The sequence below is a fragment of the Oncorhynchus gorbuscha genome, unplaced genomic scaffold (assembly GCF_021184085.1).
Source record: "Oncorhynchus gorbuscha isolate QuinsamMale2020 ecotype Even-year unplaced genomic scaffold, OgorEven_v1.0 Un_scaffold_2419, whole genome shotgun sequence".
In the NCBI taxonomy this organism is placed as follows: Eukaryota; Metazoa; Chordata; class Actinopteri; order Salmoniformes; family Salmonidae; genus Oncorhynchus; species Oncorhynchus gorbuscha.
In genome coordinates this window covers 55,576-70,000 of record NW_025746938.1, presented here as the reverse complement: position 1 = coordinate 70,000, position 14,425 = coordinate 55,576, and the positions used below count along the sequence as shown (strand labels likewise).

At 45.2% G+C, this 14,425-nt stretch overlaps 1 protein-coding gene across 1 annotated transcript in view; it reads right to left on the bottom strand.

Annotated features, from left to right (window-relative positions):
• The window catches only part of LOC124025760 (collagen alpha-1(I) chain-like), an 8,652-nt gene extending 3,966 nt beyond the window's left edge, over nt 1-4,686 (bottom strand). The window contains exon 1 of the mRNA XM_046339100.1: nt 4,570-4,686. The gene's annotated coding sequence lies outside the window, so the exon portion shown is untranslated. The remainder of the gene's footprint in view (nt 1-4,569) is intronic.
• Nucleotides 4,687-14,425: the final 9,739 nt, after the last annotated feature.

Here is a 14,425-nt window from a genome sequence, read left to right as displayed (position 1 = left end):
AGAGTCAATGTGGAGGCTATATACAGGGGGTACTGGTACAGAGTCAATGTGGAGGCTATATACAGGGGTACTGGTACAGAGTCAATGTGGAGGCTATATACAGGGGGTACTGGTACAGAGTCAATGTGGAGGCTATATACAGGGGGTACTGGTACAGAGTCAATGTGGAGGCTATATACAGGGGTACTGGTACAGAGTCAATGTGGAGGCTATATACAGGGGGTACTGGTACAGAGTCAATGTGGAGGCTATATACAGGGGGTACTGGTACAGAGTCAATGTGGAGGCTATATACAGGGGTACTGGTACAGAGTCAATGTGGAGGCTATATACAGGGGGTACTGGTACAGAGTCAATGTGGAGGCTATATACAGGGGGTACTGGTACAGAGTCAATGTGGAGGCTATATACAGGGGGTACTGGTACAGAGTCAATGTGGAGGCTATATACAGGGGTACTGGTACAGAGTCAATGTGGAGGCTATATACAGGGGGTACTGGTACAGAGTCAATGTGGAGGCTATATACAGGGGGTACTGGTACAGAGTCAATGTGGAGGCTATATACAGGGGGTACTGGTACAGAGTCAATGTGGAGGCTATATACAGGGGGTACTGGTACAGAGTCAATGTGGAGGCTATATACAGGGGGTACTGGTACAGAGTCAATGTGGAGGCTATATACAGGGGGTACTGGTACAGAGTCAATGTGGAGGCTATATACAGGGGGTACTGGTACAGAGTCAATGTGGAGGCTATATACAGGGGGTACTGGTACAGAGTCAATGTGGAGGCTATATACAGGGGGTACTGGTACAGAGTCAATGTGGAGGCTATATACAGGGGGTACTGGTACAGAGTCAATGTGGAGGCTATATACAGGGGGTACTGGTACAGAGTCAATGTGGAGGCTATATACAGGGGGTACTGGTACAGAGTCAATGTGGAGGCTATATACAGGGGGTACTGGTACAGAGTCAATGTGGAGGCTATATACAGGGGGTACTGGTACAGAGTCAATGTGGAGGCTATATACAGGGGGTACTGGTACAGAGTCAATGTGGAGGCTATATACAGGGGGTACTGGTACAGAGTCAATGTGGAGGCTATATACAGGGGGTACTGGTACAGAGTCAATGTGGAGGCTATATACAGGGGGTACTGGTACAGAGTCAATGTGGAGGCTATATACAGGGGTACTGGTACAGAGTCAATGTGGAGGCTATATACAGGGGGTACTGGTACAGAGTCAATGTGGAGGCTATATACAGGGGGTACTGGTACAGAGTCAATGTGGAGGCTATATACAGGGGGTACTGGTACAGAGTCAATGTGGAGGCTATATACAGGGGGTACTGGTACAGAGTCAATGTGGAGGCTATATACAGGGGGTACTGGTACAGAGTCAATGTGGAGGCTATATACAGGGGGTACTGGTACAGAGTCAATGTGGAGGCTAGTCAATGTGGAGGCTATATACAGGGGTACTGGTACAGAGTCAATGTGGAGGCTATATACAGGGGGTACTGGTACAGAGTCAATGTGGAGGCTATATACAGGGGGTACCGGTACAGAGTCAATGTGGAGGCTATATACAGGGGGTACTGGTACAGAGTCAATGTGGAGGCTATATACAGGGGGTACTGGTACAGAGTCAATGTGGAGGCTATATACAGGGGGTACCGGTACAGAGTCAATGTGGAGGCTATATACAGGGGGTACCGGTACAGAGTCAATGTGGAGGCTATATACAGGGGGTACCGGTACAGAGTCAATGTGGAGGCTATATACAGGGGGTACCGGTACAGAGTCAATGTGGAGGCTATATACAGGGGGTACTGGTACAGAGTCAATGTGGAGGCTATATACAGGGGTACCGGTACAGAGTCAATGTGGAGGCTATATACAGGGGTACCGGTACAGAGTCAATGTGGAGGCTATATACAGGGGGTACCGGTACAGAGTCAATGTGGAGGCTATATACAGGGGGTACTGGTACAGAGTCAATGTGGAGGCTATATACAGGGGGTACTGGTACAGAGTCAATGTGGAGGCTATATACAGGGGGTACTGGTACAGAGTCAATGTGGAGGCTATATACAGGGGGTACTGGTACAGAGTCAATGTGGAGGCTATATACAGGGGTACTGGTACAGAGTCAATGTGGAGGCTATATACAGGGGGTACTGGTACAGAGTCAATGTGGAGGCTATATACAGGGGGTACTGGTACAGAGTCAATGTGGAGGCTATATACAGGGGGTACTGGTACAGAGTCAATGTGGAGGCTATATACAGGGGGTACTGGTACAGAGTCAATGTGGAGGCTATATACAGGGGGTACTGGTACAGAGTCAATGTGGAGACTATATACAGGGGGTACCGGTACAGAGTCAATGTGGAGGCTATATACAGGGGGTACTGGTACAGAGTCAATGTGGAGGCTATATACAGGGGGTACTGGTACAGAGTCAATGTGGAGACTATATACAGGGGGTACTGGTACAGAGTCAATGTGGAGGCTATATACAGGGGGTACTGGTACAGAGTCAATGTGGAGGCTATATACAGGGGTACTGGTACAGAGTCAATGTGGAGGCTATATACAGGGGGTACTGGTACAGAGTCAATGTGGAGGCTATATACAGGGGGTACTGGTACAGAGTCAATGTGGAGGCTATATACAGGGGGTACTGGTACAGAGTCAATGTGGAGGCTATATACAGGGGGTACTGGTACAGAGTCAATGTGGAGGCTATATACAGGGGTACTGGTACAGAGTCAATGTGGAGGCTATATACAGGGGGTACTGGTACAGAGTCAATGTGGAGGCTATATACAGGGGGTACTGTACAGAGTCAATGTGGAGGCTATATACAGGGGTACTGGTACAGAGTCAATGTGGAGGCTATATACAGGGGGTACTGGTACAGAGTCAATGAGGCTATATACAGGGGTACTGGTACAGAGTCAATGTGGAGACTATATACAGGGGGTACTGGTACAGAGTCAATGAGGCTATATAGAGGGGGTACTGGTACAGAGTCAATGTGGAGGCTATATACAGGGGGTAATGTACAGAGTCAATGTGGGAGGCTATATACAGGGGGTACTGGTACAGAGTCAATGTGGAGGCTATATACAGGGGTACCGGTACAGAGTCAATGTGGAGGCTATATACAGGGGGTACCGTCGGAGTCAATGTGGAGGCCATATACAGGGACCTCTGGCAGTCTCTATGGGTGTGCCACAGGGTTCAATTCTGGACCGACTCTCTTCTCTGTATACATCAATGAGGTCGCTTTTGCTGCTGGTGAGTCTCTGATCCACCTCACGCAGACGACACCATTCTGTATACTTCTGGCCCTTCTTTAGACACTGTGTTAACAACCCTCCAGGCAAGCTTCAATGCCATACAACTCTCCTTCCGTGGCCTCCAATTGCTCTTCAATACAAGTAAAAGTAAAGGCATGCTCTTCAACCGAAGAGAGTATTTGTTCCTCATGCAGACCTGGGATGAGTCCTCAGGAGAGAGTTTGTTCCTCATGCAGACCTGGGATAAGTCCATCAGGGAGAGAGAGTTTGTTCCTGAGAGAAGACCTGAGATGAGTTCCTCAGGGAGAGAGTTTGTTCCTGATGAAGACCTGGGGTGAGTCCCTCAGGGAGAGAGTTTGTTCCTGATGAAGACCTGCGATCAGTCCCTCAGGGAGAGAGTTAGTTCCTCCTGGGATGAGTCCCATCAGGGAGAGAGTTTGTTCCTACGTGGTCATGGGATGAGTCCTCAGGAGAGAGTTTGTTCCTGATGAAGACCTGGGATGAGTCCCTCAGGGAGAGAGTTTGTTCCTCGTGAAGTCATGGGATGAGTCCCTCAGGGAGAGAGTTTGTTCCTGATGAAGTCATGGGATGAGTCCCTCAAGTCATGGGATGAGTCCCTCAGGGAGAGAGTTTGAGTCCCCTCCTCATGAAGACCTGCGATGAGTCCCAAATGGCTTACTATTTAATTCTCTCCATAGGGAGAGGAGGATACCCTAGTCAGTTGTACAACTGAATGCATTCAACTGAAATGTGTCTCATTTAACCCAACCAGGAGGCACCAGTGTGATAACAGCCTTATTCAGGGGCAGGAAGACAGATTTATACCCTGTCAGCTCGCGAGTCAATCTAGCAACCTTTCAGGTTACTGGCCCAACGCTCTAACCACTAGACTACCGGCAGTGCTTGTTGTATATCTGGATAAGAGTGTCTGCTAAATGACTTGTAATGTAAATGTATATTTAATAGAACTATCATATCAACCTGGGGGCCATTTTACACGGCAGCTCACAAGGAAATGTTCCACGCCTGAATCTGATTGGAGGATCCCCAACATATCAAGTTACATCAGGAAATGATGGACCTATCAAATTAAGGTGTGATATTCTGGTCTGCCCACTCCAACGATGGAGACTGAACAGGATGGTCGTTCTATACCGGGATGGTCGTTCTGTAGACTATATTTCTATAACAGAGAGGGTAGCTTCTGATTTGGATATTTGGCGAGGTACAGTCAGGTGAGTGAGGCGTGGAACTCACCACAACGTCGGTCCTCATCTTGCCGAAGGTGTTGATCAGGTGAGTGTAGTGGTAGTCGTCCATCTGTCTCAGAGTAGCGGTCATGCTGGCCACGAAGCTGCCCTGTACAGAGAGAGACAGAGAGGGAATGGGGAGAGAGAGGGGGTGGAGAGAGAGAGAGAGAGAGAGAGAGAGAGAGAGAGAGAGAGAGGAGAGAGAGGAGAGACAGAGAGAGGAGAGGAGGAGAAAGAGGGAGAAATAGAAAGAGAGAGGGGGCGAGAGAGAGAGAGAGAGAGAGAGAGAGAGAGAGAGAGGAGAGAGAGAGAGAGACAGAGAGGGGAATGGGGAGAAAGGAGGAGGGATGGAGAGAGAGAGAGAGGAGGAGAGAGAGAGAGGAGAGAGAGAAGAGAAAGAGAGAGAGAGAAGAGAGAGAGAGAGTGGGGATGGAGAGAGAGAAAAGAGGGGGAGAGAGAGGAAAACATTCAATACACAATACAAAACACATAGTTCCTACTGTAACTGGTGTCCAGTAAAAGCAATGGCTCAATGATTGTTGTTTGTCTTGAGGAACAGCAGGAGCAGATGGATAGGAGGAAAATGAGCTCAATTATCAAGTCAGAGTCTGAAGATGGGCTCGCTAATAACCCTGTTGAGCTGAGAGTGGGAGGCAGGGAGAAAGTCCCAGCCAGAAACAGTAGGCCTGGAACGGGTCCTATAGCCAGGCTGGGCTGAGACAGGGGGAGAGGCCCAGCCAGAAGCCTGAACTGAGACAGGGAGAGGCCCAGCCAGAAGCCAGGACTGAGACAGGGAGAGAGGCCCAGCCAGAAGCCTGAACTGAGACAGGGAGAGAGGCCCAGCTAGAAGCCAGGACTGAGACAGGGAGAGAGGCCCAGCCAGAAGCCTGAACTGAGACAGGAGAGAGGCCCAGCCAGAAGCCTGAACTGAGACAGGGGAGAGGCCCAGCTAGAAGCCAGGACTGAGACAGGAGAGAGGCCCAGCCAGAAGCCTGAACTGAGACAGGGAGAGGCCCAGCTAGAAGCCAGGACTGAGACAGGGAGAGAGCCCAGCTAGAAGCCTGAACTGAGACAGGGAGAGAGGCCCAGCTAGAAGCCAGGACTGAGACAGGGAGAGGCCCAGCCAGAAGCCTGAACTGAGACAGGGAGAGAGGCCCAGCCAGTCTCAGCCATTGAAGGATAACTGGGCTGAGAGGAGAGTTAGAGGGAGAGTGTTTGAGACATTGGCACAGTGAGATATAACTGATTGGTGTTGAAGTGTTCGGGGGAGGGTCAAGAGAGAGTGAGAGATGGATTGGAGAAAGTGGGTGAAAAATGAACATCTCTCTGTCGGTTGACGCTGTGAGAGGTGTGTTTCTACAGAAACCATTAAGGATTCAACGTAACGGAAGAGGACTTACTAGACAAAAGAGGAAGGGAGGGATGAAGAGTGATTCTGATAGAAGAGTCTGGTCAGCAAGATCAGAAATAGGAGAGGTGAGAAGAGGGGTGTGGAGCCTACAAGCCTGACTCTAACCACTAGGCTACCTGCCTCTAACCACTAGGCTACCTTCCTCTAACCACTAGGCTACCTGCCTCTAACCACTAGGCTACCTGCCTCTAACCACTAGGCTACCTGCCTCTAACCACTAGGCTACCTGCCTCTAACCACTAGGCTACCTGCCTCTAACCACTAGGCTACCTGCCTCTAACCACTAGGCTACCTTCCTCTAACCACTAGGCTACCTGCCTCTAACCACTAGGCTACCTGCCTCTACCCACTAGGCTACCTTCCTCTAACCACTAGGCTACCTGCCTCTAACCACTAGGCTACCTGCCTCTAACCACTAGGCTACCTGCCCCTATGTTCCTAAGCCTGGAGAGATAACACCGGTGAGATGTACCTTCCCTGGTCTCCGTCACACAGCCTGAGAACGGAGACCAATTAGACTAAGTTTAATTAGAAAGGAGTCTGAACGGATGCTTCTCATTCCCTTCCTTCCTTTCTAACCGCTGAACAAAGGATCCCATTACTTGATAGCAGGGGCAGATTAAGGAAGAGAGGGGGGATAGAGAGGAGAAAACCGGAGGAGGAAATGAAAGAGGAACTCAGTAAATAAATAGTAATGGCCCAGCTGCCTCTCTTTCTAAATTGCTGTGCTACAACAGAACAGTATATATTCCCCATGGGAATAGAGCAGATTACTCTAGCACAGACTAGATTATTCCCCATGGGAATAGAGCAGATTACTCTAGCACAGACTAGATTATTCCCCATGGGAATAGAGCAGATTACTCTAGCACAGACTAGATTATTCCCCATGGGAATAGAGCAGATTACTCTAGCACAGACTAGATTATTCCCATTACTCTAGCACAGACTAGATTATTCCCCATGGGAATAGAGCAGATTACTCTAGCACAGACTAGATTATTCCCCATGGGAATATAGCAGATTACTCTAGCACAGACTAGATTATTCCCCATGGGAATAGAACAGATTACTCTAGCACAGACTAGATTATTCCCCATGGGAATAGAGCAGATTACTCTAGCACAGACTAGATTATTCCCCATGGGAATAGAGCAGATTACTCTAGCACAGACTAGATTATTCCCCATGGGAATAGAGCAGATTACTCTAGCACAGACTAGATTATTCCCATGGAAATAGAGCAGATTCATCTAGCACAGATTAGATATGATTCCACAAGGTAATGAAACATGATTAATCTAGGACAGATTAGAGATGATTCCAAGGTAATGAAACAGATTCATCTAGGACAGATTATATAATATTATTGACTAAGGGAATAAAGCAGATTCATCTAGCACAGATTAAATAATATTATTGACTAAGGAATAAAGCAGATTAATCTAGCACATATTATATAAAATTGACTAAGGGAATAAAGCAGATTAATCTAGCACAGATTATATAATATTATTGACTGAGGGAATAAATCAGATTAATCTAGCACAGATTATATACTATTATTGACTGAGGGAATAAATCGATTAATCTAGCACAGATTATATACTAGTATTGACTGAGGGAAATAAAGCAGATGAATCCCTCATAATATAAATAATAATATATGCCATTTATAGCAGACGCTTTTATCCAAAGCGACTTACAGTCATGTGTGCATACATTCTACGTATGGGTGGTCCCGGGGATCGAACCCACTACCCTGGCGTTACAAGCGCCATGCTCTACCAACTGAGCTACAGAAGGACAGATTAGAATGATCCTTAAAAAGGGCCAATCTGCAGTTGCTGCATCCATCCATCATTTAATGATATATACCCATTGATGGTTGAATATTATCATTTAATAATCCCTCATGAGTTTAGTTCAACTGTCACACTCCATCAGAACCCCAGAATATCAGCTTGCTTTTTAACGGCAATATTTGTAAACATTGTAAACAAAACACTGCATAGACTCAACACATAAAACGATCAGTTGGGCTGTCAAGTCGTTGTCAAGTCGTTGTCAAGTCGTTGTCAAGTCGTTGTCAAGTCGTTGCATCCATAACTCTTGTCTGTGAATTTGAGAGTGTTTCTCCATGTCCATCCCTTCGCTTTAAAAACTAAAAAGCAGAGGCAGATGCGTTGTTAATGTTTAAACTACGGAGTGCCTTTTAACTTCGTTCCAAAACAATGTAATTGATGCTCTAACCACTGGGGGCTGGTAATGGGAGTGAAAAATACATTATGGCAAATTAAATGGGAGTTGATTTTTTGCGGCACAAATTGCACCTATTCCCTATATAGTGCACTACTATAGACCAGATGGCACCCTATTCCTATATAGTGCACTACTATAAACCAGATGACACCCTATTAATAATAATATAGTGTACTACTATAGACCAGATTGCACCCTATTCCCTATATAATGCACTACTATAGACCAGATGGCACCTATTCCCTATATAGTGCACTACTATAAACCGGATGGCACCCTATTCCCTATAGAGTGCACTACTATAGACCAGATGGCACCCTATTCCCTATATAGTGCTACTATAAACCAGATGGCACCCTATTCCCTATATAGTGTACTACTATAGACCAGATGGCACCCTATTCCTATATAGTGCCCTACTATAGACCAGATGGCACCCTATTCCTATATAGTGCACTACTATAGACCAGATGGCACCCTATTCCCTATATAGTGCACTACTATAGACCAGATTGCACCCTATTCCCTATATAGTGCACTACTATAGACCAGATGGCACCCTATTCCCTATATAGTGCACTACTATAGACCAGATGGCACCCTAATCCCTATATAGTGCACTACTATAGACCAGATGGCACCCTATTCCCTATATCTAGCACTACTATAGACCAGAGCCCATAGGGAATAGGGAGCCATTTGGGAAGAAGCCATATCATCTATTCTCCACATCTCTCTGTTGATATGTTCAAGTGCAGAGTAATGTGTGTACAACACTTCTCGCCGAAAAGGAGCAAGACCTCTGAACAACAATTAGTCCACAATTAAATGTAAAAATGATTTGAGAACACAGTGTACCTGTTTTTGCAGGTAAACAAGACATCGATGGGGCACTAATGGACAAGTTAAGTCCAGAGTGCAGTCTAGAGGTATTGGCTTGTACATTTGTGTCAGGAATTTGATGAGTACATCTTTTATACAGTCTCAATCCTCTGTGTGTGTTTTAACCCCTCTAGACTGTCTCCAGTGAGAACTACAGAGGGTACAGTACACTAGGGGTTGACCACACCGACTCACGTACACTAGGGGTTGACCACACAGACTCACGTACACTAGGGGTTGACCACACAGACTCACGTACACTAGGGGTTGACCACACAGACTCACGTACACTAGGGGTTGACCACACAGACTCACGTACACTAGGGGTTGACCACACAGACTCACGTACACTAGGGGTTGACCACACAGACTCCACGACACTAGGGGTTGACCACACAGACTCCGTACACTAGGGTTGACCACACAGACTCACGTACACTAGGGTTGACCACACAGACTCACGTACTAGGGGTTGACCACACAGACTCACGTACACTGGGTTGACCACACAGACTCACGTACACTAGGGGTTGACCACACAGAATCACGTACAGATAGATAGATAGATAGATAGATAGATAGATAGATAGATAGATAGATAGATAGATAGATAGATAGATAGATAGATAGATAGATCCATTATAGAGGTCTGTCTCAGTGGACTAATCCATTATAGAGGTCTGTCTCAGTGGACTAATCCATTATAGAGGTCTGTCTCAGTGGACTAATCCATTATAGAGGTCTGTCTCAGTGGACTAATCCATTGTGGAGGTCTGTCTCAGTGGACTAATCCATTATAGAGGTCTGTCTCAGTGGACTAATCCATTATAGAGGTCTGTCTCAGTGGACTAATCCATTATAGAGGTCTGTCTCAGTGGACTAATCCATTATAGAGGCCTGTCTCAGTGGACTAATCCATAATAGAGGTCTGTCTCAGTGGACTGATCCATTATAGAGGCCTGTCTCAGTGGACTAATCCATTATAGCGGTCTGTCTCAGTGGACTAATCCATTATAGAGGTCTGTCTCAGTGGACTAATCCATTATAGAGGTCTGTCTCAGTGGACTAATCCATTATAGAGGCCTGTCTCAGTGGACTAATCCATAATAGAGGTCTGTCTCAGTGGACTGATCCATTATAGAGGCCTGTCTCAGTGGACTAATCCATTATAGCGGTCTGTCTCAGTGGACTAATCCATTATAGAGGTCTGTCTCAGTGGACTAATCCATTATAGCGGTCTGTCTCAGTGGACTAATCCATTATAGAGGTCTGTCTCAGTGGACTAATCCATTATAGAGGTCTGTCTCAGTGGACTAATCCATTGTGGAGGTCTGTCTCAGTGGACTAATCCATAATAGAGGTCTGTCTCAGTGGACTAATCCTTTATAGAGGCCTGTCTCAGTGGACTAATCCATTATAGAGGCCTGTCTCAGTGTACTGATCCATTATAGAGGTCTGTCTCAGTGGACTAATCCATTATAGAGGTCTGTCTCAGTGGACTAATCCATTATAGAGGCCTGTCTCAGTGGACTGATCCATTATAGAGGTCTGTCTCAGTGGACTAATCCATTATAGCGGTCTGTTTTTATACATCCGTTGAGAATGACACTAGTTCCTCAACGTGCCTTTCAACAACCACTCAGCATGAAAGGAGAATGTTATGCTCTGATCCGGAAGGAAACATCATAAAATAGGCCTACCTGATTACTTCTTAACCCTTGAACACATAGTATACAGCTGTGTCTGTCTGTACGGAGCTCAATAACGCAGGGAACTCTCTAAGGGGCCCAGAACATTTTATACAATGTTGTAAGTTTGCTAGCACGATGAGGCTCGGATCAAGTTAATAGTTGACACGATGTTTCAAGTTCCTTGCAGACAGGCCATGCGTAGCCAATGTGATTTATAGGATGTTTTATTTATTTTTAAAATCAGGATTATTTTCTACCTGCAGGCTGCTAATGGTTTTATTGTGTTGGTTAATGTAGGCCATTTTTACATATTGCCAATAGAAGTTACTTTTACAGTTGTATCAGTTTAATTTAGATATAAATTTGATTAACCACATGACATTGATTTGGAGATATGAAGACCCTCTAACACACCCTCTAACACCCCTCTAACACACCCCTAACACCCTCTAACACACCCTCTAACACACCCTCTAACACACCCTCTAACACACCCTCTAACACACCCTCTAACACACCCTCTAACACACCCTCTAACACACCCTCTAACACACCCTCTAACACACCCTCCTCAGGTGGTGTTTTTAGTCAGGGACAGCTCTAACACACCCACCTCAGGTGGTGTTTTTAGTCAGGGACAGCCCTAACACACCCTCCTCAGGTGGTGTTTTTAGTCAGGGACAGCCCTAACACACCCTCTAACACACCCTCCTCAGGTGGTGTTTTTAGTCAGGGACAACTAACACACCCTCTAACACACCCTCCTCAGGTGGTGTTTTTAATCAGGGACAACTCTAACACACCCTCTAACACACCCTCCTCAGGTGGTGTTTTTAGTCAGGGACAGCTCTAACACACCCTCTAACACACCCTCCTCAGGTGGTGTTTTTAGTCAGGGACAACTCTAACACACCCTTTAACACACCCTCTTAGATGTTGTTTTTAGTCAGGGACAGCCCTAACACACCCTCTTAGGTGTGGTTTTTAGTCAGGGACAGCCCTAAACACACCCTCTTAGGTGTTGATCTCTCAACTTCATCTTCATGATGAACTATAGCTGGTTTCTATGGCAACAACTTTTTTTGAGAAAGAGGGGGAATCAAATAAAATATTCAGATAAGACTCTCTGATGACTCTATACTGCAGCATTATCAATGATCCTCTCCTCATGTCTCTATACTGCAGCATTATCAATGATCCTCTCCTCATGTCTCTATAATGCAGCATTATCAATGAACCTCTCCTCATGTCCCTATGCTGCAGCATTATCAATGAACCTCTCCTCATGTCTCTATACCTGAGCATTATCAATGATCCTCTCCTCATGTCTCTATACTGCAGCATTATCAATGATCCTCTCCTCATGTCTCTATACTGCAGCATTATCAATGATCCTCTCCTCATGTCTCTATACTGCAGCATTATCAATGATCCTCTCCTCAAGTCTCTATACTGCAGCATTATCAATGATCCTCTCCTCATGTCTCTATACTGCAGCATTGTCAATGATCCTCTCCTCATGTCTCTATACTGCAGCATTATCAATGAACCTCTCCTCATGTCTCTATACTTCAGCATTATCAATGATCCTATCCTCATGTCTCTATACTGCAGCATTATCAATGATCCTCTCCTCATGTCTATATACCACAGCATTATCAATTCTGATCTCCTCATGTCTCTATCAATTATCCTCTCATGTCTCTATACCACAGATTATCAATTATCCTCTCATTGTGTCTCTATACCGCAGCATTATCAATGATCATCTCCTCATGACTCTATACCGCAGCATTATCAATGATCATCTCATGCCTCTATATTGCAGCATTATCAATGATCCTCTCCTCATGTCTCCATACCGCAGCATTATCAATGAACATCTCCTCACGACTCTATACTGATGGCAGTATTGATTGTCCTCTCCTCACGACTCTATAATGATGGCATTATCAATTATCCTCTCCTCACGACTCTATACTGCAGCATGATCAATGCTGATCTCTTTACGACTCTATACTGATGGCATTATCAATTATCCTCTCCTCACGACTCTATACTGATGGAATTATCAATTATCCTCTCCTCAGGACTCAATACTGAAGGCATTATCAATTATCATCTCCTCGTGACTATACTGCAGCATTGTCTATGCTGATCTCCTTACGACTCTATACTGATGGCATTATCAATTATCCTCTCCTCACGACTCTATAATGATGGCATTATCAATTATCCTCTCCTCACGACTCTATACTGAAGGCATTATCAATTATCCTCTCCTCGCGACTCTATACTGCAGCATGATCAATGCTGATCTCTTTACGACTCTATACTGATGGCATTATCAATTATCCTCTCCTCACGACTCTATACTGATGGAATTATCAATTATCCTCTCCTCAGGACTCAATACTGAAGGCATTATCAATTATCATATCCTCGTGACTATACTGCAGCATTGTCTATGCTGATCTCCTTACGACTCTATACTGATGGCATTATCAATTATCCTCTCCTCACGACTCTATAATGATGGCATTATCAATGATCCTCTCCTCACGACTCTATACTGAAGGCATTATCAATTATCCTCTCCTCGCGACTCTATACTGCAGCATGATCAATGCTGATCTCTTTACGACTCTATACTGATGGCATTATCAATTATCCTCTCCTCACGACTCTATACTGATGGCATTATCAATTATCCTCTCCTCACGACTCTATACTGATGGCATTATCAATTATGCTCTCCTCATGACTCTCCTGCATCATTATCAATTATCCTCTCTTCACGACTCTATACTGAAGGCATTATCAATTATCCTCTCCTCACGACTCTATACTGAAGGCATTATCAATTATCCTCTCCTCACGACTCTATACTGAAGGCATTATCAATTATCCTCTCCTCACGACTCTATACTGAAGGCATTATCAATTATCCTCTCTTCACGACTCTATACTGAAGGCATTATCAATTATCCTCTCCTCACGACTCTATACTGATGTCCTTATCAATTATGCTCTCCTCATGACTCCTGCATCATTATCAATTATCCTCTCTTCACGACTCTATGCTGCAGAATTATCAATTATCCTCACGACTCTATACTGCAACATGATCAATTCTGCTCTCCTCGTGACTCTACTGCAACATGATCAATACTGATGTCCTCACCACTACACAGCAACATGATCAATTCTGATGTTCTGACCACTACACAGCAGCATGATCCATACTGCTCTCCTCGTGACTCTACTGCAACATGATCAATTCTGCTCTCCTCGTGACTCTACTGCAACATAATCAATTCTGATGTCCTCACCACTACACAGCAACATGATCAATTCTGATACCCTCACCACTACACAGAAACATAATCAATTCTGATGTTCTCACCACTACACAGCAACATGATCAATTCTGATGTTCTCAGCACTACACAGCAACATGATCAATTCTGATGTTCTCACCACTACACAGCAACATGATCAATTCTGATGCCCTCACCACTACACAGCAACATGATCAATTCTGATGTTCTCACCACTACACAGCAACATGATCAATACTGATGTTCTCACCACTACACAGCAACATGATCAATACT